At 42.5% G+C, this 23,755-nt stretch overlaps 1 protein-coding gene across 6 annotated transcripts in view; it reads left to right on the forward strand.

Moving 5' to 3' along the window:
* Window positions 1-11,892: 11,892 nt before the first annotated feature.
* NDRG3 (NDRG family member 3) overlaps window positions 11,893-23,755 on the forward strand; it is a 71,371-nt gene continuing 59,508 nt past the window's right edge. For 4 of the 6 annotated variants that reach the window (XM_089514152.1, XM_089514151.1, XM_089514156.1 and 1 more), the window contains exon 1: window positions 11,893-12,011. The gene's annotated coding sequence lies outside the window, so the exon portion shown is untranslated. Of the gene's footprint in view, window positions 12,012-12,033; window positions 12,127-23,755 lie in introns of those variants that run through there. The other 2 variants (XM_089514153.1, XM_089514154.1) reach the window with 2 other exon arrangements.

Raw genomic sequence — 23,755 nt, forward strand, 5'->3', positions numbered from 1 at the left:
GCCCCAGCGAGACCAGGGAGGAGGAGGAGGAGGCGGCCGCTTCCCACCGCGGCGATCACCGTGATGAGGGGCGGCCTCCGCCTCCTTCCCGGCCTGGGAGCCGGCTGAGGCTTGCTCCCAGACCGAGAGGAGGAGGAGGCCGCTTCCCACCGCGGCAATCACTGTGATGAGGGGCGGCCTCCGCCTCCTTCCCGGCCTGGGAGCAGGCCGAGGCTTCCTCCCAGGCCAGGAAGGAGGGGGAGGCCGTTTGCCACCGCGGCGATCGCCGCGATGACAGGCGGCCCTGGCCCTCCTTCCCGGCCTCTATGGAGGCTTGGGCCTCCACAGAGGCCGGGAAAGGGAGTGGGGGCCGCCCGCGATCGCGGCGATCGCGGCGATCGCGGGCGCTCTCCTCCCTCCTTCCCGCCCCCTATGGAGGCCCAAGCCTCCACAGAGGCCGGGAAAGGGAGTGGGGGCCGCCCGCGATCGCGGCGATCGCGGGCGCTCTCCTCCCTCCTTCCCGGCCCCTATGGAGGCTTGGGCCTCCACAGAGGCCGGGAAAGGGAGTGGGGGCCGCCCGCGATTGCGGGCGCTCTCCTCCCTCCTTCCCGGCCCCTATGGAGGCCCAAGCCTCCACAGAGGCCGGGAAAGGGAGTGGGGGCCGGGAGGAGGCTGCTTCCCACCGCGGTGATCGCCGCGATGAGGAGCAGCCCTTGCATCCTTCCCAGCCTGAGAGGAGGCCGAGGCTTCCTCCCAAGCCAGGAAGGAGGAGGAGGACAAGGTTTTAAAATGTAGGACCTTTAAAAAAAAATGGTCCTACATTTTTAAGCCTTGTCCTACATTTGTCCCGGTTCGGAGCTCCTCATTTATGGCAACCCTATGCATGGCAGATGCCAAATTATTCAGTTCACACTTAGACTTGATGTTTGTCCAGTAGCTAATAGCTATCAATCAACAAAAACTTTTAAAGAAACACCTTTAGCTTCCAGTTATATAAGTCTTAAGAGATGTTAATCTATTTATCAGCAGAACATCAATAGGTACTAAAATTTTAATGGTCCTATATTAGAATTTTGACTCAGAAAGACTATGACAATATCTAATAGAGATTTATCCAATTCATAAAGAGAAGGATTTTGCCACAAAATTAGTCAGAATGACTTGAAGACACAAAAGAGCAAAAACGAAAGCCATAATGCTCATTAACCTAAGATATGTCACATTACAAATGGGAACAAAAACCCTTCAAAATAATGGATTAAGAATTATTCCTTTCAACTGCTAATGAATGCACGAAGCAAGACAATTGCTTAAAAAGCAGAAGAGGAAAAATGGCTTTGAGGACTGCACTACAACCTCAGTCCCCCTTTATAAATCCAACTGTATGCTAGAGCTTCTCTTTATTTCTTTATTTCTTTATTTAGGTATTTATATCCCGCCCTTCAGCCCTAATGGCTCTCAGGGCGGCTTACATTTATTATTATTTTTTAACCAGACAGTTCCCTGCCCGCAGGCTTAAAAGACACGACACACAAGGAGAAGGGAATGGTTAGGGGGAAGGGGATCAGGTCCAGCATTCTTCTCTCCCTCTGAGGCCTGGACCAAGGCAGATGGACTGGAGGGAGGACTCTGCTTCTTCCAGGCAGGACTGGTGGAGCTAGCCTGCCTCTCTCCCCTTCAAGATGGTGGCTGAAGGGAGGGCTTGTCTTCTTCCAGGCAAGGCAGTTGGAGCTCGCCTGCCCCTCTCTCTCCCTTCAAGATGCTTTAAAACAATGTGTATGTACAATTTCTAGTCTTTTGCAGAATATCAAAGGAGGCAACTGTTCCCATAATGGCTGAGGTATTATAATTTGGAATATTTGATATTTATTTCAAGCTGACCCTCCTCAGGCATATACACCCAGGAGGTGTTCCTAGGGAGGGTCACTTTTGTCATGATAGTCATTACAAGGAAGGCAAATGAGGACATTGTACCCCCCAATAAGAATTCTGTTTCCAAAAGTGAAACTTTCCTTCAGTTCCCAAATTTCTACTGTTGCAGAGATTTGGGAGCATTCACTCTCATTTTTTTTGTCCCAAAGAGATGCGGATCACTGCACTAATGCATATTGGGTTTGTTGTTCCCATTTTGTTTTGGATTCGCAAATCTCTTCAAGTAATTGTAACTTATGTTTACACATGCCATTGTTTTCGGTTAAAATGGAGCTACCTCCCTTCCTTTCAAGGAGAATCAGCGATACCAGTGATCCGAATTGATTCAGAAGCTTATCCACACTGCCTACAATGTGAATCTTTCTGGAAAACCGAGGAAAAAATGGCTAAGTGGGTTTTTTGCCACCACCACCACCCCCAATAAAGTGCATCAAGTGCATTTGGGATGTGTCTGAACAACAAGGATTCAATTTGGATTCATCCCGGATTATTTTCGTACTGTGATTGGAGCCTAAATTAGTGAAAACCATTCACATCTAGAACTATTTGTCTTATTTACATTTCCCTGGTAACTTTGGCTAACTTTTTTCTTTGGATAACTAAAATACAGTATATGTCAAAAAGCTCAACTTAGATTTTAAGCTACTGCAGTAACATAAATATGGAGACTGAAATAATATTTCATAGGGGGCAATGCCCTCAGTGTGCCCCCCTCATATCTACACCCCTGCTTTGTAACTGTGAGTACAGGACTCTCTTGTGTTCTTTATAATAAATGTAACAGCTATTGCATTGCCTACCATTTTGCTTACCCTTTTGTTCTATTTGTTGTTGTTGTTGTTGTGGGCCTTCCAGTAGTTTCTGACTTATGGTGGCGCTAAGGCCCTGAGCCTATTTTGGCAAGTTTCTTCGGAGAGAGGTTTGTCATGGCCACTGAGGCTGAGAGATTGTGACTTGCCCAAGGTCACCCAGTGGGTTTACATGGCTGAGCTGGGATTCGAACCCTGTTCTCCAACACTCCAACCACTACTCCAGGCTGGCTCTTATACATACCAGTAAATCCTTACCTTTCTTTCTATACTCATACATCTGCCAATAAAGGATCATATTTAATGTATATGACAAAGTGGGCTCTCACTCAATCAGGTTGTATCTGCATTGAGTCATGGCTAAAGCAGTCTCAAACTGCATTGTTTTTGCAGTATACATGCAGCATGAAGCTTATACCAAATACATGTGCCACCTGACTCCAATTTGTTTTGCTACAAAAAAATAACGTGGCTACTCCTCTGGAATTTTTTAGGTTGAAAGTTTAAAGTTACTTGTAAGGGACAGCAACTAATCTCTTTTGCATTTCACAGCAGATCTAGTACAAACAGAGCCAGAGGCTAGTATCCTGGTAGAAACATTCCACATTTTATAACCCTTTGGTGATAACTGTCATTCTTTCTGCTCTTACTGGTATGTTTTTACAAGCAGTCATCCTTCATGTAATGGCTTAATAGTCTTAGATGCCCAGAGGAATCCTGATTGCAGCAAGAGGTAATTGTATACTTCTAGAAACTCAAACACTGCAAGCCTATATAGACCTACTCGTGTAATCCCACCCCACTGAACATGCTGTGACTCCATAATTCAGACAGAATTAACGGTAAACCAATTAATAGAAAATGTTATTAAGAATGACTGACATCATGTTGAATCAGAACTTTGAAAAGTCACTTTTTCCAGACTTGATGTTCCAGAATCCCCAAATAATGTAGCTACTGACATTGTAGAATTCCACTCCCAAAAAGTAATGTTTCTAAGCTCTGTTTTGAGCTGAAACGGAGTGGTTTTACATGGGAAACTTTTAAAGCTTATTTTACCCTCCAAGAGGTACAGAGGTACACAGAAAAGTGAAAAATGAAAATGAAGAGACAACAACTATTTTTAGCAATGTGCTTCTGTACCATCCCACTTGGGGGGGGGGGGCGATTCTTGCTGTTGGTGATTAACATGACACAAAGAAAAATGGTCCCAAATGCACCTCCTGGCCATCTTCAGATATGACTTTCCCTATTTAGTCACTGACGCTGCATCTGCACTTCAGAAATAATCTGGCTTGACATCACTTTAACTGCCATGACTCAATGCTATGGAATCCTGATAACTAGCTGTAGTTTCCTGAATTTCATAGCACTGATCCATGACAGTTAAAGTGGTGTCAAACAAGATTATTTATGTAGTGTGGATGCAGCCTGAGAAACCAGCAGGGTGAGTGTTACAAGTAGGCAGGGGCAGGAGGATCCTCCCCTCCCTTTGATTGCTGCTGTTGTAATCAATGACTGATGTTTTGGAAGTGTTCTGAAAATTTCCTTCCATCAGTTACTACTTGTCAGTGTTTTTTAAAAGTCAAGTGTCCATTTGAGTGTAATAAACTAATTTCAATAATACTGAATGTGACAGCACAGCATGCAGTTTTTATGTATTTGCCACTAAACAAGCAGGTGCAAAAATATGCCTGAAAAGTAGACAACTCCATCATGGTCTACCTTGAACCCTCCAAAAATATTGTGAGTTCTGGTAACTACCACAGTATATCAAATAGTATACATATCAGTGAATAAGAAACTGAAATACAGAGGGTAAACGTGAAGTGTCAAAAGTCCCAAAAGGATTCTGGCCAGAAGCAAAGCCAGTCAAACTTAGGAAACCTTTACAGATTTCTAACAGCAGCGAGTTTAAGATCACCATGTTCCTTCTTTTATTTGCATGTATTTATTTGCCATCTCAAGCTGTGTAACTATTTAGAATTGGTACTAAAAAAGGACTGTTTAAAACAATTTCTACAGTGCTAATTTATTTTGTTAGTTCCAGTCTACAAAGCTCAAAACATAATTATTACTTACAGTACATTTTCTCACACACCCTAGTTTTTAAAATCTATTTTAAAATTAATTACTTTGTACCTTCCTATAGGCAGTTTAATTAGTCAATAGGACTAACAAACTAGGTTAATGTGGGCAACAGAAACACTTTCCACTTCAGGCAGCTCCAGGAAGTCTTTTTTCAGAGAGGCTGAAACTGATGTTGCACATATTAGTTGCTTGTAGCATCATGAGTCTTTTTCTGTTTTACTGCTTGTGTATGCATAAAATAAAGTTCACATGGAAGCAGACAAATTCTTAGCTTATTTTTTCATACTCTAATTTATAAAAAAAAATAATGCATTCCCCTTTGTTGATACTGCGAGCACATACAATTGCCCAATACAGCCTTTGCTACCAATTTACACAATATGAAAGAGCTAAAATCATAAGGCTTAAGATTTAAATAGAAATTTGCAGGCTGGAGGAGGGCCTTCTCTGCTTTGGTGTTCTCACTGTGGAATGAGCTCTTAATTGATATCAGGTGGGTTCCCAGTGATGGCACTTGAATATTTACTTGTTTGTCCAGGCATTTTTTGTTATCTGCTTAGGTTCAGTACTAGGTTACTCACCTTACCATAATTACCCTTATCAGTGATTATTCCATTGTTTCGTTTCTGCTTTATTACCCATTATCTGATTTTAATGTATATTGTGTTTTTAAACATTGCAATAGCGTAAACTGCTTTAGTATTTTAAAAATGAAAAGTAATATAGTTACATCTCAAATAATTATTAAATAATGAGCTGTTAGGAGTCAGAAAACATACATAGAGGCATTTGAAAAATTGCTAATTTGCTGGCAAGATGACAATTAAAAACAAACAGACTTATGACTGAAAACAACCCATCTGAATTTATTAATTTGAATGTAATTGCTTTTTTCTATCTGCGCAGAATTTCTGTTAATTTTATGTAAAATTAAAATTGTAATCCTTCAGAAGTCAGCTTTGAGTGTTGGTTGTGTGTAATAGTACATACAGTACTTTATTCTAATTAAAAGCAATACCACCCCCATTTGTGCTTGTTAACTATTCAATAAGTCAGTTGAAACATGACCGATTCCAAATTCAATATAATCACTGAACCAACAAATTTATTTCCCACGGCAACCCCTGTCCTTGGTTTGCTTTTGTTATTTGGTCATTATGAGTTTGGGTAAAGTAGAACATGTGGTATATAGCAGCTTTGTTTTGTAGTGCTGCTGGGCATCTTAATCTAAGGTTTGCCCACTAATTTAACTGCATACATTCAAATTTGGGAGGGATCTGATGGGAACTATTTTAATCTCAACCATATTGAGATGGGGGAATTTCACCTTCTTTTTGCTATACAGTTAAAATATTAGGTTTCCCTTGAAATAACATCAAGTATGGAGCCATACTTCTGGAAAAGGGTTCTGTGAATACCATGAACTGCTAAAAAGAAAAACCCAATAAATAGGTCCTAGAGCAATTCAGGCCTGAATTCTCCCTATTAGCCAAACTGATTATAATTAGACTGTTGTACTTTGGACATATCATGAGAAGACATGATTCACTAGGAAAGATGATAATATTTGGTAAGGCAGTAAGAAAAGAGGATGACTGTATTATAGATGGACAGATTTAATCAAGTAATAGTGCAATTCTAGTCTGCTTTGGTCAGGCTTCATCTGGAATACTGTGTCCACTTCTGGGCACCACCATTCAAAAAGGATGGCCCAGTACAGACCACCCAAAAAGGGCAGTCTGCCGATGCCTAGTTTTCTGCCAGGGGAAAACGCAGCAGACAAACCATGCGGCTTCCTGCCGGCGAAAAAGGAACCCGCAAAAAATGGTTTCTTTTTCTGCCACTGCGGCGGTGTAATGAGTGCGTCAATGGCGCACTCATTATGTAAGTGCCGTGCGGTGTGTGTGGATGCCACGCAGCACTTATGTAACAATGGCGTCGCCCATGTAAACAGGGCGACGCTATTGTTATGCCCTCGTCACGTGCAAGGGTTGCAGAGCGTGTGGGCGCTCTGCCCACCAGGCAACCCTCGCATGTGGCAAGGGCGCCTCAAAGGCTCATCTGTTCCAGGCTGATGTTGAGAAACTGGAGCGTATCCAAAGGAGGGTGGCTAAAATGGTGAAAGATCTGGAAACCTTGCCCTGTGAAGATTGGCTTGGGGAGCTGGGTATGTTTAGCCTGGATAGGAGACAGTTAAGAGGTGATATGATAGCCCTGTTTAAATATTCAAAACGGTATCATATAGAAGAAGGAGCAAGCTTGTTTTCTGCTGCTTTAGAGACTAAGGTGTTTTACAGACCACCCAAAAGGGTGGCCTGCCGCCGCCCTTCTTTGCTGCGTGAGGGAACCGCAGCGGACAAACTGCGCGGTTCCCTAGCGCAGCACAAAGAAGCCATAAAAAGCGGCTTCTTTTTCTGGCGCCATTGTGACGTCGCAGGGCACCTATGGCGCCCTTGCAGCATCACAAGGGCGCTGAGACGTGTGGACACTAAGTGTCCGTCATGTCAAAATGGCGGTGCCCATCTGTATAGGGTGCTGCCATTTTGACTCCCTCATTATGTGCGAGGGGCAAGGCGTGTCAGGAAGCGTCGCCTCTCACACATAACAACGGCGCCCAATAGGGCCCGTCAGGAACGCGCCTAAGACAACAAGCAATGGATTCAGACTACAGGAAAAGAGATTCAACTTAAAGTTTAGGAAGAACTTCCTAACAGTAAGAGTTGTTCCACAGTCCAACACACTCCTTCAGAGAGTGGTGAAGTCTCCTCCTTAGGATCTTTTGATTGTGAGTTCCTGCATGGCAGGGGGTTGGATTGGATGGCCCTTGTGGTCTCCTCCAACTCTGATTCTAAGGAACCCACAGCCCTGAGTCTGCAAGACCTATGGAAGTCTGTTGATGACAGGGTGACCTGGAAGTCTCATTCATGGGATTGCCATACGTCAAAGTAGACTTTGACAGCAATTAACAACAAACCTCTTTTCTCTTTGCCTTGCTTATAAGTGGACTCCAGCAGTCATGTCACTCTGTGTGCATGGCTTTAAATTTAAACATCTTTAATGGTAATCACGCTGAATAATACCACAGCAGCTCAGCTTGTGACAGCAAAAGGCTCTGTCCCACTAATCCTTGATAAACAATCTGGTTCTTTTTGTAGGTCAGGCAGTAACTGAGGCTTCCTCTGTGTAATGTTGTTGTTGCCTTCATGTCGTTTCCAACTTATGGCAATCCTATCACAGAGTTTTCTTTCAAGATTTGTTCAGAGTTTGCTTTCACCTTCCTGTGAGATTATGACAGTATTGTCTGCCCAAGTTCTCCTGTTATAGACCACCAACATAAGAGTACATCCATGTGACCCCAAAAGCATTTCCGAATATGGCTTTAGTACTTTGAAAAACAAAACAAAAACAAAACTAGCATTAGCCAAGTAGTATTTCTGTACATGCACCTTAAAAGACTTTTTAAAAGCCGCTGACATAAAATTGCTACACTTTTAAATGACACAAAGCACACTGCTTGTCTTGGGAGTAAGTCTGATGCAGTTTATTGAGCTGAACAAGTAACTTGTTGGGACATCTTACTGGCCCTGTTTTACTAATTTTTAAGCATCAGTCAAGTTACTGCTACAAGAGCTTCTATAGGTTCAGTCTCCCTTATCTGGAATTCCAAAATCTGAATTACTCCAAAATCCAAAGCTTTTTTCATGTGTGGCTGAGATAGTGACACCTGTGCTTTTGGATGGTTCAGTGCACCCAGACTTTGTTTCATGCACGAAATTATTTCAAATATCATCTATAAAATTACCTTGAGGCTATGTGTCTAAGATGTATACGAAACATAAATGATTGTCATGTTTATAGAGTCCCATCTCCAAAATGTCTCATTATGTATATACCAATATTCCAAAATCCAAAGAAATCCAAAACACTTGACATCCCAAGCGTTTCAGATAAGGGAGACTCAGTCTATGTTGCTGTTTTATCCTCATCAATTTTATTGAAGCTTTGCTGTAAAATAAATCCAACATATTGTAAATGTGTTTTTAGAGATACTACGGGACTCTGTTGTTTTTGTTGCAACAAACTAACACAGCCATCCCTCTGAAAACCTTTATTTCAGACAGTATGCAAAGTGATCTTGTAGCACCTTTGAAACTAACTAAAAGAAAGTAATTGGTAGCATGAGCTTTCGTAGACTTGAGCCTGTTTCCTCAGATGCGTGTTTTTTTCCAGGCCAACATGGCTATGTCTTTGAATTCTTTCAGATAGTAGATCATCTCTTGGGTAAGCATACCATTCCAAAGAAAACCCACCCAAAAACCGCACCCTTGTCAGCCCTGCCCAGGTGGATGTCAACCGAACAAACCATCTCCTGTTTCCTAATTCTCCAGTTTATATTCTGTGGTTCTCTCCATCCCATGGTGACCAGATGGCCTTTACCACAAAGGAGGACAAGGCACTGCAAAATATAGGACTATTAAAAATTATTTTCATATGCTTTATATAGTTACAAAAAGTTTTTAAAAAACACAAGGCGAAACAGGCACGCACAATCAACACAGCAAACACACACACACACATATACAAACCCTAAAGCACAACATGCTGTAGAGTCACCCAAACTGCTTAGAGCACATAGCAATGAGTAAGTCAATCTATCTCTAAGCTACTCTGTAGCCAAGGGTCCGTTTAGGGGAATTTTATTATTATTGTTATTAGCTCAAATATTGCCAGAGGAGGGCCTGCTACGACAGCCCTTGAAGAATCGTCTCCGGATATGTATACGGAGTAGACCAGGGGATTCCAATAAATAGAGCTGAGACAGACTTTAATAACTAGATGTCTAATTTATTGAAATATGGCAAATACATTCGTTGCACATACACACACATGCATTCAAGGCTCAGGAAAAGCAGGAGTTAGCATGGAATAGGATTTTAGGCATCACTGGGGTGATATGTACCAGGAATATGTACCCTCCAGGAATCCAAATGGAATATGATGAGGATGGCATGAGGCTCAGCCATGGAATGACTGGCCAGGAGCCAGGATTCAAAGAGACATAGCTTCCCCCTGAAATCCAGAATGGCCCATGAATAGGCAAATCTGAGAGTATTTAACAGGCAAAATCTTGCTTCTGGCAAAGGTGCTTGATGGTGAGAACAAAGGTGTTTAATTACTTTCTTTTCACCTGGATGTCCCTGTCTGATTGTCTTAGTGGTCTTAAGCTGCTCGGACAACAGACCTGGGAGGGGGCAAGAGCCTTAGGCAAGGCAAATATTTGCTCTTCCTGGTCCTATGATAATCCCTTTATGCAACTTCCTAGATATGATGATGTGGGTGCCCCTCAGGGGTGTGTGTACATGTCCTCATGCCTTGCTGGCAATGGTGGACAGGCTATTAGAGTTCATCTAGGGGTCATTAAGGGCTATCATTTATACCAAAATTTATATGGAGCAGCATGGGTAACAACTCTGTGAAAGAGGTAGATAGTAATGATTGCTATTATAGTTGGAATAATTGATAAATGGGGACCATGTTCCTTGGCATGAAGTTGAATGGTTGATCCTGAGATTATTCGGGCATTCAAACATGGTCAACTTTTCCAGAAGGTCAGTCTCCATCACCACCACTACTAGGAAGATTCATTGCACTTTCCCCCCCAGAGACATGTTATTTCTAAATTTCCAACTAAGCAAAAATGTAAGGCTTTCCAGAAAAATGGAAGACAGGCCCAAATTAAAACTCAAAATACTCACAGAAATAGAAATTCGTGCTTCTTAGCTCTGCTCAAAAACGAGGACATGTTGGAATGCCTCCTGGACAGAAGAAGGCTGAAATGGAGGACATGTCAGATATCATAACCCCAAAGGAGGAAGAGAAGGCACTGGAAAATGGAGGGCAGCTGAGAAAAATGTAGGATGTTGGCAAATCAAAAGCTAAAAATGCTAATATAAATAGAAACGTATGCTTCTTAATTATGATCAAAATGGAGGACATTTTGGAATCGTTCTTGGACAGAAGGCTGAAATAGAGGATATGTCCTGGAAAAGGAGGACCTCTGGTCACTCTGTCCTAATCACAGAGGAGGACAACCCACTGTAAAATGTAGGACATTCACGGAAAATATAGGATACTGCCAAAATAAAAACCAAAACACTCATAGAAATATAATAATAATAGTAATAATAATTTATTTCTATTTCCAGCTTCTCCCGATGGACTGAGGCGGGATCATAAATGCATGCTTCTTAGCCCTGCCCAAAATGGGAGGACATTTTTGGAACTCCTCTTGGACAGAAGAAAGCTGAAATGGAGGACCTGTCCTGGAAAAGGAGCAGCTCTGGTCACCCTCTCCTGTCTGCAAAGGAAGACAAGGGCCTGGGAAATGTAGGACATTTAAGAAAAATGGCCCAAATAAAACCTCAAGAGATTAATATAAAATAAAAATGCATGCTTCTTAGTCCTGATCAAAAGGGAGGATATGCTGGAATAATTCCTGGGCAGAAGGCTGAAATGGAGGACCTGTCCTGGAAAAGGAGGACCACTGGGCAAGGGCCTGGGAAATGTAGGACATTCAAGAAAAATGTAAGAAATTGCCAAATAAAAGCTTGAAACATTGTTAGAAATATAAATGCATGCTTCTTAGCCCTGCTCAAAAGAGAGGACATGCTGTAGTGGTTCCTGGGCAGAAGGAGGCTAGAATGGAGGGCGTGTCCAGGAAAAGGAGGACTTCTGGGCACCTTGGTCCTGACTGCAAAGAAGGACAAGGGAAATGTAGGACATAAAAAGCCAAACAAACCAAACCTCAATAATACAGAATATACATGCATGCTTCTTAGTTACTGCCCAAAGGGGAGGGCATGATGTTGGGATGGTTCCTGGGCAGAAAAAGGCTGGGATGATGGAGGGCGTGTCCTGGAAAAGGAGGACGTGGCTGGGCCACCCTCCAGCCTGCTGACTAGTCCTGCTGGGAGGCTGTGCGCCTGCGCAGGAGACCAGCAGCCAGCCAGTCGCCTCCAGGCTGAGCACTGGGCAGCAGCAGCAGCAGCAGCAGCAGCAGCAGCAGCCTCCTCTTCGAGGAGGAGCCTGAGCTGAGTGGCTGCAGCAGCAGGGCTGCCTCTTCCTCAGGGAGGCTCCAGAAGGGCTGGCTACCTGAGCTCCCTTGTTCCTTCCCCTTCTGGGTCTCCTGGCCTCAGGAAGGTAGGTGCCTTTGCTGGCTGGGCTTGTGTGCAGGCATCTTCAGGGGGAGGGGGGAAAACCAGGCACGTCCTCCTTTTCCAGGACACGTCCTCCATCCCAGCCTCCTTCTGCCCAGGTGAGTTCCACAAGGTCCTCCCTTTTGAGCAGGGCTAAGAAGCATGCCTTTCTATTTTGCATGAGTGTTTTAGAGCTTGTCTTCCATTTTACTTCAATGTCCTGCATTTATTTTCCCCCAGGGCCTTGTCCTCCTTGGAGCTTAGGGCAAGGTCCTCCTTTTCCAGGACACGTCCTCCATCCCAGCCGTCTTCTGCCCAAGAGGCGTTCCACAAGGTCCTCCATTTTGAGCATGAGTTTATATTTCTGGCAGCGTTTGCATCTTTTTGTTCGGCAATATCCTACATTTTTTGGCTCATTTTGTCCTCCTCCTCTGGGCTTATCATGTCTGACATGTCCTCCATTTTAGCCTTCTTCTGGCCAAGAGACATTCCCCAAAATGTCCTCCATTTTGAGCAAGACTAAGAAGCATGCGTTTCTATTTTATATGAGTGTTTCCATCTTCTATTTGGCAATGCCCTACATTTTTCTTCAGCGTCCTACATTTGTTCCTGTTACGTACTACATTTTGCATGTAGGACAAGGTGATCAGAGGCCCTCCTTTTCCAGGACATGCCCTCCATTCCAGCAAAAATGCCCTCCATTTTGAGCAGGGCTTAGAAGCAGGAGTTTATTTTTCTGTGAGTGTTTTGAGGGCTTATTTCTGTCATGACCGAGGTTTATCATGACTTTACATTTCATGAAGAATGGGTTTACCTTGATTCCAAAACAAAAGCTAAAACCATTCATTTAAAATAGAAATCCATGCTCCTTGGCCATGCTCAAAATGGAGGACATTCCAAAATAAACACTTAAAACACTCCTCAAAATATAAAACCATGCTTCTTAGCCATGCTCAGAATGGAGGACATTCAAAACTAAAAGCTAAAAACACTTATATAAAATAGAAATGCATGTTTCTGCTCAAAATGGAGGACATTTTTGGAACTCTTCTTGGGAGGACACAGCCTGGGAAAAGAGGACATCTGGTCACCCTACTCTTAAGATGTTTCCCCGCTGCCTGCCTTCCAAGCCCTCTTTACCTTGAAGAGCGTTGTCACTTTGGGGGCTCGTGTGTGTGTGTGTGTGTGTGTGTGTGTGTGTGTGTGTATGTGCTTTCAAGTCGCCTATCCTATTGCTGGGATGCAATATCTCTGCCCCAGAGGGCTGCTGCCTTAGTTGACAGTAAAACACAGAGCCTGAGAAGGTGCTGGGAACATCCAGTGCTGGGGAAAAGGCACCTTTGTTGTTGTGGGAACCCAAGTCCTTTTTTACTTGTGGCGACTCCTAAGGCCAACCTGTTATAGGGTTATCTTGGCAGGTTCTTCAGTGAGAGCTTGTCATTGCCATCCTCTGAGGGTGAGAGAGTGTGACTTGCCCAGGGTCACCCAGTGGGTTTGTCTGCTCAAGCAGGGAATTGAACCCTGATCGCCAGAGTCATAGTCCAGTGCTCAAACCACTAGTTAATTCCGAGTAAACAGTGTTGCAGATCCTCTCTGTGGAAGATTGACTTTGGGAGAACAGAGGGAGTCAGTGATGCAACTCTGTCTAGAAAGAGTGGGTGGTGACTCTTTTACTGCTATTTTATATTGTTGTTATTGTGTGCCTTCAAGTCACTTCTGACTTATGGAGAATCTGTCGCAGGGTTTTCTTGGACTGTTTCTTCAGAGGGGTTTTGCCATTGCCATGCCCTGAGGCTGAGAGAGTGTGACTCACCAAGTTAGGCTCAGGTTACCCATACTTGTACTATACTACCCACAAAGTGGGTCCTCGCTCCTAGAGGTGTTCACAATTTGAGAGAAACAATAAGGGGTGATGCACTGAGTTTTTAAAGTGCAAAGAACAGAATCTAATGCATATCTACTAAAAAAACCCTATGGCATTCAGTAGGGGTTACTCCTAGGTAAAAACAGGTGTGCAGTCTGTGTATGCTGGTCTAAGGAAGCTTACCGTGTAATAGTTGCCAAACTGCTCTAATAGTTATGTACGATCTACCTCTGGGCTTCATACAAACACTTGTTGGTACTAGCTAAAGGAAAACGCAGAGTGCTCATATCTGATAAGAAAAACATATTCCCTGGGTAGGATTTATTTGTTCTTGAGCAGATCAAATGCCAGTTGGTGTTTTTACTGCAGGAAGCTGTGCTTCAGTTCTGGACAGCAACACAATCTTTCAGTCTTTTTTGACTGCTTGATTGAACTTGGAACTGGTGCCATCTGGCTGGAGTTCAAGCATAATTTGGTGGGAAATTAAAACAACAATTCATGAATATAATCACACTTCTTTAGATAACTGAGCTGGATTCTGCACAAATTAAGGAGCTTTTCCTTTCTACTGCTTGCTGAGTGGGGAACTGTTCATAATTACTGTTGCACTGAACACTTAAAGCCCTGTTCACTAATCTCTTTATATTTGACTCTTTCTGGTAGGCTCAAGGATGTATACAGATTATGGTTCTAATTTTTTTAAAAACTAGGAAGTTGCTGTTCAGAAGCTTTGCTACCGAGATGATTAAATGTAAATAACTTAGCAAAGATACACTTTCTTTATTGTGAGCAGGATAATGTCATGAAGGATTTTTGTCTCCAGATCAGCTGCCTAGTTTATGACCTTGATTGCCATAAAAACATGTTAGTAGTTTCCCTTTGCCTTCATGTTTTTTTAATCCAGAATCTCTTCCTCATACTTATACTGTATTCTGCCCTTTTTCACATGCTTTTGATTTCTACTTTTAGAAACAAATTTGGCCATGTTTAGTACATTTTGTGTATGTGTGTGCCTGCAAGTCACCTCTCAGCTTATGAGGACCCCATGAATTTCATAGGTTTTTCTTAAGCAAGGAATACTTAGAGGTGATTTTGCCAGTTCCTTTTTACAACATTTGGTATTCTCTGCTGGTCTCCTATCCAAGTACAAACCAGGGCTGAGCTTGCTTATCTAGCTGTACTAATCACTAATGGATGATACTACTTCCTCTAGTGTTCATTCACCAGATGAGCTGGTGCAGAGCTGCAGAGCAAGCACACTTAGGAAGTATTCTCATTATTCTCCCTTCGGATATGCATGTTTGTGAGCAGCTAGGATCTGGCAAGAATACACATGCGCACGTGCGCTTGCACACACTGTATATAGTACCCCATTTCTGATCCCTAGGAATATGGTGGCTTAGTGGTTAAGACACTAGTTCTGATGATCTGAAGGTCAGAAGGTTGGCAGTTCCAGGCCTGAGTGCTGCATGATGGGATGAGCCCCTGTCCTGTTGCTTCTGCCAACCTAGCAATTTGAAAGCATGCAAATACAAGTAGATAAATAGGTGCCACTTCTCAGTGGGAAGGTAACAGTGTTTGGTGACGTCAGGCTGGCCGCATGAATACCAGAGCAGTCCTCAGACAGTGCTGGCTCTTTGACTTCAAAATGGAGATGAGCACCACCCCCTACAGTCAGCTACAACTAGACATTTATTTCAAGGGACTACCTTTACCTTCTGATCCCTATCTCACAACATCATAACACCTACATAAAACACTATCATATATGGATATCAGCAGCAGAAAAAAAACAAGAAACTGATATTTTGTGTCTGTTGTTGGAAGCGGAGCAGGTTTGGTCCTGGTTAGTACTTGGATTTATTTATTTATTTCATTTATATGCTCCCTTTCTCCTTGGGGGAACCCACGGCAGCTCACAGACTCACAGGATGGGAGACTGTCATTGAATAGTAGGTGCTGGAGGCTATGTTTCAGAAGAAGAAACTGGTAAAACCACCTCCCTTGCCTAAGAAAAGATTGTGAAATTCATGGGGTTGCCACATGTCCACAAGTGATGTGAAGGGACATACGCACACAGACACTCTGCTTGTAGACTTGTTCACTTATCTAGACTACCTGGCAATAATCAACAAGTATTTTCAGCATCTGGTCTAAATACCCTAAAGGCACCAGATCCCTTCTGATATTGGAAACTAAGGAGGCTCAGTCTAGTTTAGTACTTAGGTGGAGACTGCCAATCAGTGCCAGGTACTATATGCTATATTTCAGAGGAATAAACTGGGAAAACTACCTCTGAGTATTCCTTGCCTAAGAAAACCCTATGAAACTCATGGGGTCACCATAAATCTACAGGCAACGTGAAGTGACATATATACACACACACACACACATATACACACACACATTTTTAGCATCACATACTAAATTTCTAGTGCCTTTGATTTCAGGAATAATATCCAATCTAAATGTGTATATTTGTGTTATTTGACATCCTACCTCTTGAAATACCAAATGCATTAGAGTAGTTGCAAGTAGAAATGTGGAGGTCCTTAGGTTTTTCTTAAGGTACACTCTATCTATTCTTAAGGTACAATCTATCTATTTTCTTAAAGTACAATCTAAAGTTTTTAAGGCAAGTGATGGGGTGCTGTTTATACTGTTTTAATGTATTTAATTTTATTTTAATATACTATTTTTGCATGTTTTTAACCATATGGTGTTTTTTAATATTGTAAGCCACCCTGAGTCCCAGCCTTGGGAGAAGGGTGGATATAAATGAATATAATAACTGACTAAATATCCATCTATCTATAGATCTGTAATTTATCACATTGGTGTAATTCAGTGATGGCGAACCTTTTACAGACCGAGTGCCCAAAGTCAAAGATGTTCCCACACTGGGTGTCATCTGGGCGGGGGAGTGGGACTTCCGCCTTCTGGGAGTGGGACTTCTGGGGCGGGCAAATTTGCATTCTATCATCCTGTTTATTCAACCTGTATCCAGAAAATATGGTACATAGAGCAGACTTAGACTCAAGGGGCAGGAAGAGTGAACACTGAAGGAAGGAACATTTACAGTCTAGGATACACAAATGAGACAATACTACCAGCAGAAACCATCAAAGACCTGGAGCAATTACTGAAGAAGGTCAAGGAGGAAAGTACCAAAGTAGGCTTAAGGTTAAACATTAAGAAAACAAAAATAATGACCTACAGAAGATCTACAAGAATTCATCCAAGATAATAAGAAATTGAAATTGTCAAAGTGTTCTCGTAACTTGCATCAAATATTGATCAGAACAGTGACTGCGGTCAAGAAAATAGAAGAAGATTAGGATTGGAAAGGGCAGCTATGAAAGAACTGGAAAAGATCCTAAAGCGTAGAGATTAAACTCTGAATGCCAAAGTGAGGATTTGTCCCAAGACTTCATATTGCCTACCACCATATACAGATGTGAGAACTAGATAGTGAAAAAAGCCTATAGAAAGAAAATAAACTCATTCAAGATGTGGTGCTGGAGAAGAGCAGGGAGAAAACCATGGATGGCCAAGACGACAAATGGGTTCTAGAACAGATAATGGTTGAACTCTCCCTGGAAGCCAGGATGCCTAATTGAGGTTGTTGTACTTTGGTCACATCGTGAGAAGGCATGAATCACTGGAAAAAAACAAAGATCCTAGGAAAGGTACAAAGAAAGGAAGACCATACACCAGATGGTTAAACTTAATCAAAGAGGCCACATGCCTGAGCCTGCAGGACCTGAGCAGAGCAGTAGAGGACAGGGGGTCTTGAAAATGTCTCATCTACAGGATCACCGTGAGTTGAAGTCGACTCAAGTGCAGTCAACAACAACAACAAAGACCCATTTATTTGTTTGTTTTCAGCAGTCCATGGTGTTTGTAGAACTCTTCTCCAACACCACATTTCAAATTAGTTTATTTTTATCACCTTTTTTCACTGTCCAGCTTTCACAGCCATACATAAGAAATTGAATATGGTGGCATGGACAATCCTAACTTCAGTATTCAATGATAATAACCATCTGTGGATGTGAGCCTGTTGTGGAAACTGAGCTCATATATATTGTGGTGTTGTGCAATGGCTCCTTACCCAATAAAAACCAATCAATTTAGACAAGAGTTTCCCAAACTTTGACCCTCCAGATGTTTTGTACTTCAGCTCCCAGATTTCCTGATTGTTGGTCAAGTTGCTAGGGATTTCTGGGAACTGAAGTTCAAAACACCCGGAGGACCAAAGTTTGGGAAACACTGCTTTAGACCTTTGTTTATCCAGTTGATTATAGCCTGTCTTTCTCCCAATATGAGACTCAAGGCAACTTACAATATGTTAGAACAAAATATCACTAAAACAATAAATAATATAATACAATATAAGTTTTTAAACGGGCTGGTCTATCACTTTACAGCTTATCTTCCTAGGCTAGTTCAAAATAGGAAATCTTATGTATGCTCTGTCATGGATGTGGGCCCATTTTGTGGGGCAGAACCAGAGGCAGAACAGATTATAGGATGACCAGCCCTTGTTTACCATTGTCTTTTTGCAGGAAGGTTTTTCTTTTGTTTTTGTTTTGTTTTGTTTGTTTTGGTCAAGGGGTTCAGAATATTTCTTATTTGTCTTACTTATTTGTCACTGACACACAAATGCTTTTAGACTTTTGATTAGGTTTATCTCACAATGTCCATTATCTCAGCTTATCTGTAGGTAAACCTGTAACAAACCTTTCTGTGGCATGGATCCTTTTAAAAATTGGATAAGCTTTACCTTAGTTGAATTTCACTTACTAAAAAGAGGATTTTTAAATTGAAGGAAGGAAGAATATTTTTAAAAGCCATCCACATTAGATTAATATTAAACAATGTCAAGCCATGCATCCTGTTAATGTCTGTGTGGCAGATTACTTCTTTGGTCTTTTTATGCCTTTGATGTGAGATGTCTGAACTGTTAACAACTGAGATAAAAAACAAACAATCCTGAAATAGTCTTTGAAAATATTTTGGTAATATGGGAGAGATGTCATGGGTTATGTATGCTTCCTGTCGAAACAATATAAATATTTCTAGGTCAAAATCCTCACACTGTGGAAGTGTTCAATCATAGACCTGGAAGGGAATGCAAGGGCCACCTAGTCCAACCCCCTGCCATGCACTCTGAAGAGATGGTCATCCAACCTGTGTTTGAAAATCTTTGAAGAAGAAGAGTCCACCACCTTCTAAGGCAGTCTATTCCACTATCAAACAGCTCTTACCATCAAGAAGTTCTTCCTAAGGTTTAGGTGGAATCTCTTTTCATGTAATTTGCTTCTATTGGTTCATGTTCGGGTCTTTGGGAGCAATAGAAAACAAGCTTGCTCCCCTTTCTATATTACATCCCTTCAAATATTTAAAGATGGGATTCTATCACCTCTCTCTCTTCTCCAAAGTAAACATACCCACCTCCCTAAGTTGTTCTTCATAATGCTTGGTTTTCAGACATTTTATCAATTTCATTACCCTCCTCTAGAGACATTCCAGCTTGTCAGAGTCCTTTTTAAATGTTGGCACCCAGAACTGGGACACAGTATTTGAGATGAAGTGTGACCAAAGCAAAATAGAGTGGTACCATTATTTCCCTCAGTCTGGCTATTCTCCTATTTTGGCCACTGAACCATAATGTTGACACAAGTATAACGTGTGATCTACTAAGGCTCTTGGATCCTTTTATTATGTATTGTCATCAAGCCAGATGTCACCCATCTTGTATTTGTTCATTCAGTTGATACTGTCAGTTCAATTTCACCCACTTGTAATTCTATTCACAAACACGTTTGGCATAACTTGTTTCTAAGAACTCCATGCTGACCTTTCAGTAGTTCCTCGGGTCTTCTTTTTTCCTTTCCCTGAACATGGGGATAACATTTGACATCTCCTTTTCTCCTAGAATTTTCAAATTGTTGACAGTGACTCTGTAATTACACCTGCAATTTCTTTCAGTATATACTTGGATGCAATTCTTCTGGTCCTGGGAACTTGAAATCATTTAAAATAACCAGCTATACCCAATTCTGGGATGCACTCCCCTTATTGCATAATTTGTTCTATTTTAACCAGGAGGAGTACAGTTTTCCTTTTGAGAGAAGACTGAAACAAAGAAGATATTAAGCAGTTCCATCTTTTCTAATTTCCCCATTAATATTTCATCATCATCTTCTCCAAACAGTAACTTTATGGTTTTCTTGTTCTGCCTCTTGTCCGAACATAGCCAGAGAAAACCTACAGTACACTTACTGGGAGAGCCAGCATGGTGTAGTGATTTGAGAGTTGGACCACGACTATGGAGACCAGAGTTCAAATCCTGACTCAGTCATTGGACACCTATTAGATGACCTTGAGCAAGTCATACTCAGTCTCAGAGAAAGGCAAAAGTAAGCCCATCTCTGAACAAATTTTATCAAGAAACCCCCATGATAGGGTTGTCTTAGGGTTGCCATATGTTTGAAACGATTTGAAGAAACACAGCAGCAACAACACTTACTGGGGCTTATATCTCTACTAAGCTGGAGCTCATTCTGAGCTTTACTTTTTTTGAATTTCTCTACAAGTACAAGTTGGTTGGTTGGTTGTACTCTTCTTTGGTGATTTCCCCTTATATATATAATATTTAATGTCACCTCATCTGAAAGTCCTTTATACCTCCACCCTGATTTCTTTAGACCCCTCATATTTTTCATTGAACATTTTTCTAATGGTGCCTTCATTGTTGTTCCTGTGTGCTTTCAAGTTGTTTCTGACTTATGGTGACCCTCAGGCAAACCTGTCACTGGGTTTCTTTAAAAATCTGTTTAGAGAAGGTTTGTCTTTGCCTTCCTTTGAGGCTGAGAGAGTGTGACTTGCCCAAGGCCACCCAGTGGGTTATAATGGCCTCCAGAGTCATAGTGCAAAATTCACACACCACAGCATACTGGCTGTCCTTTAAGTAATTCCCATGCATCATGAATTCCTTTTCCTTTGAGCATTTTCAAACATGAGATTTCAACCCTTTTGTTTGTTGTTGTTGTATGCCTTCAAGTTATTTCTGACTTATGGTGACCCTAAGGTGAACATATCATGCAGTTTTCTTGGCAAGTTTCTTCAGAAGGCGTTTGCCATTGCCATTCTCTGAGGCTAAGAGAGTGTGATTTGCCCAAGGTCACACAGTGGATTTCATGGCCGATTCCCCTAAGTCTAGTGAAATCAGGTGTGTTAAAGTCCAGAATCTGGCGGGATACAGACGGGCAAAAAGGGGTGTGTTCATGACGTCATGAAGGTAGAGCCTTCAGACGGCCCTTACCTGAATGCCGCCATGAACACGCCGCCCGCACGCCCCAAGTGGGAAGAAGCGGCATTAAAAAGGTGCTGCTTTTCCCCGCTTCTTTTCTATATACTGCGCAGCTGCGCATCTCCGTCTATAAGCTGCTGCACCGGTACGCCAGAATTGTTACACCGCTAATTTAAGTTGCCCATTTAAAAGCTCCGTGTCTGCTGCGTCGCATAATGAGTCGGGGTCCTGGAACATGCGCAGTTTGCACCAAGGCTCTAATTAGAGCGTCAGATGCCATGCAGATGTGGAAGCTGCAGTACAGCTGCACTCTATTTTAATGCTCCTAACCCTAACCCTAGAGCAACATGTACGCATGCGCTGCTAGAATTGGGGAAAGTTTGGAATTTAAAGTGAACCCCTACACACATTCCTGTGCCATTTTCACCTAACAATAAAAACCCCTAAAACTTTAAATATTTACATATGTACAAGGGAGGTGATGGGGGACGGCAGGGGGACAGCGGTGGCAGCGGCGACAGCTGTGGCTGGGCATTGCAGATTCAGCAAGAGCGCGGGGACCAAAGGAGAGGAGGCATCCATGATGCTGGTGACATTGGCAACGTGCAAGCGGACAAGGATGCCAACACCAGCTGATCACCAGCTGGCAGGAGACCACTATTGTTCTTGGGCAGGGCGAGGGAAAAAGTTTTAAAGGGGCTTGGGCGCTTTAAATGTGCACATAAGCTTTCTGCCACTGCTGCTGAGCGCCGCAGCTGCGCATCCGCCAGCCGGCAAAAGAAAAAAAAAGCCCCGTTTTTGGCCGCCCATGAGGAAGCTGCCTCTCTCTTTGCAGCGTCCTCCGAGGCGGCGGTTTGGAAACTGCGGGTCAGAAACGGCCCCAGGTGAGGCGTCTTCACTGCCCCCCATGTGGAAGCCCCATCACCTGAGCCACGCCCCCGGGGCGGGCAGTCTGGAGGCTCCGTATTCAGCAGAATACACCTCCAAGACGTCTTCCCCTGCCCGTCTGTATCCCGCCTCTGTAACTATAATTGGCTCTGGAGAACATTCCCCCCCCACAAGGATCCCATGACTTCCACTCTGATGTTCCATTCTTTCCTGTTGATCAGGATCAAATTCAAAATAGTTGACTGTTCCTTCCTCCACCTTTTGAACAATGCAATTGTAAGACAGTTGAGGAATTTGTTGGATCTTACATTCTAACTTCCAACAAATATCAGTTACCCATCAGTACTATATTCCTCTTTTTGAAAGATTTGTCATTTGTTCTAGGAAGGCATCATTCAAGTCTTCAATCTGGTTAGGTTGTCTATGGTAGACCACCCACATTAATGTCACTGTAGTTTCCCTCTCATTTTATTTTTATCCAAATAGTCTCAACCTGTTTCCCATGCTTTAAGTTATGGATCTCCTCACAAGTATAAACATCCTTGTATAATGCTGCTACTCCTCCTTTCTTGCTTGGTGTAATTCTTCAGAGTAGTTATAGCCCTCTATTGCCAAATTCAGTTTATCACTCATCCCACCAGGTTTCAGTGATGCCTGTTAAGACCATGAGTCATTCTCTAAAGCTGCTTCCTTATTGTTTTTCCCCCCACACCCTGTTTGTTCTTGTACTTTTGCCCCAGTTCCCACTGTATCATTGAGTCTATTGTTCCTGGAACTTGGTGTCCCCTTGTCCTCTAAAGTACTGTCTCCCTTTGGTACACATAGTTTAAAGGTCTCCTGATCAAGTTTGTAAGACTCCTATCAAATGCATTCTTGCCAACCTCTGTGAAGTGGAATCCATTTCTTCTTAGAAGTCCGTCTTCATGGAAGCACAGTCTATGGTTCAAGAGACCAAAATTTTCCCGATGGCCTTTATCTTCAGAGCCAGTTTTTCACATCTAGTACAGTAGTCTTCTTTCTCTTTCTGGGCCATATTCTTTATCAGGAAAGAGTGATGATATAAAAGCCTATATACCAAAGTCCTTCAGTTTCCTATTCAGAAACTCTCCGTTTTTATAATATGCTGAAGGCTGTATTTTGCAGTAACATTTGTTCCTATGTGAATCAAAAGGCAGGGGGTAGCAGTCAGTGGGCTTCATAAGTCTTATCAGCCTCTCTCTTCCATCACAGATCTTCACTCCTAGAGACACCTTTTGAGACATCTTATCAAGCTCACACAGCACTGTTTCTGTTTCCCCTCAGTAGGGAATCATCTACTACCACCACATTGTGTCTTCTTCCTCTGAGAACTGGCAGGAGTCCTTCCATCCAGAGAACACGCCAAGGTTACCTCTTTGCTCTTTGAGGAGTGAGGATGTTGTCCCTGTTATTATAATATTAAACTGAAAAACAATGCAGAGAGAAATACATGCCTCACAAAAGTAGGCTTAGAACAAAGTAGTAAATGGCTATTATAATTTTTAAATATATTCTAACACTAGAGGAAGTGGGTATGGCTATTCTTTGCACCTATGGTCACTCACAGATCAGCATAGGGAGCAATACGGGAGAATGTGGAAGTCGGTGAAATTGGTTAGTTTTCCAGATTTCCAATTGGGGACCCTTTGCTAGATCTCAG

The sequence above is a fragment of the Sceloporus occidentalis genome, unplaced genomic scaffold (assembly GCF_023333645.1).
Source record: "Sceloporus occidentalis isolate IW3139 unplaced genomic scaffold, rSceOcc1.0.p SCAF_3, whole genome shotgun sequence".
In the NCBI taxonomy this organism is placed as follows: Eukaryota; Metazoa; Chordata; class Lepidosauria; order Squamata; family Phrynosomatidae; genus Sceloporus; species Sceloporus occidentalis.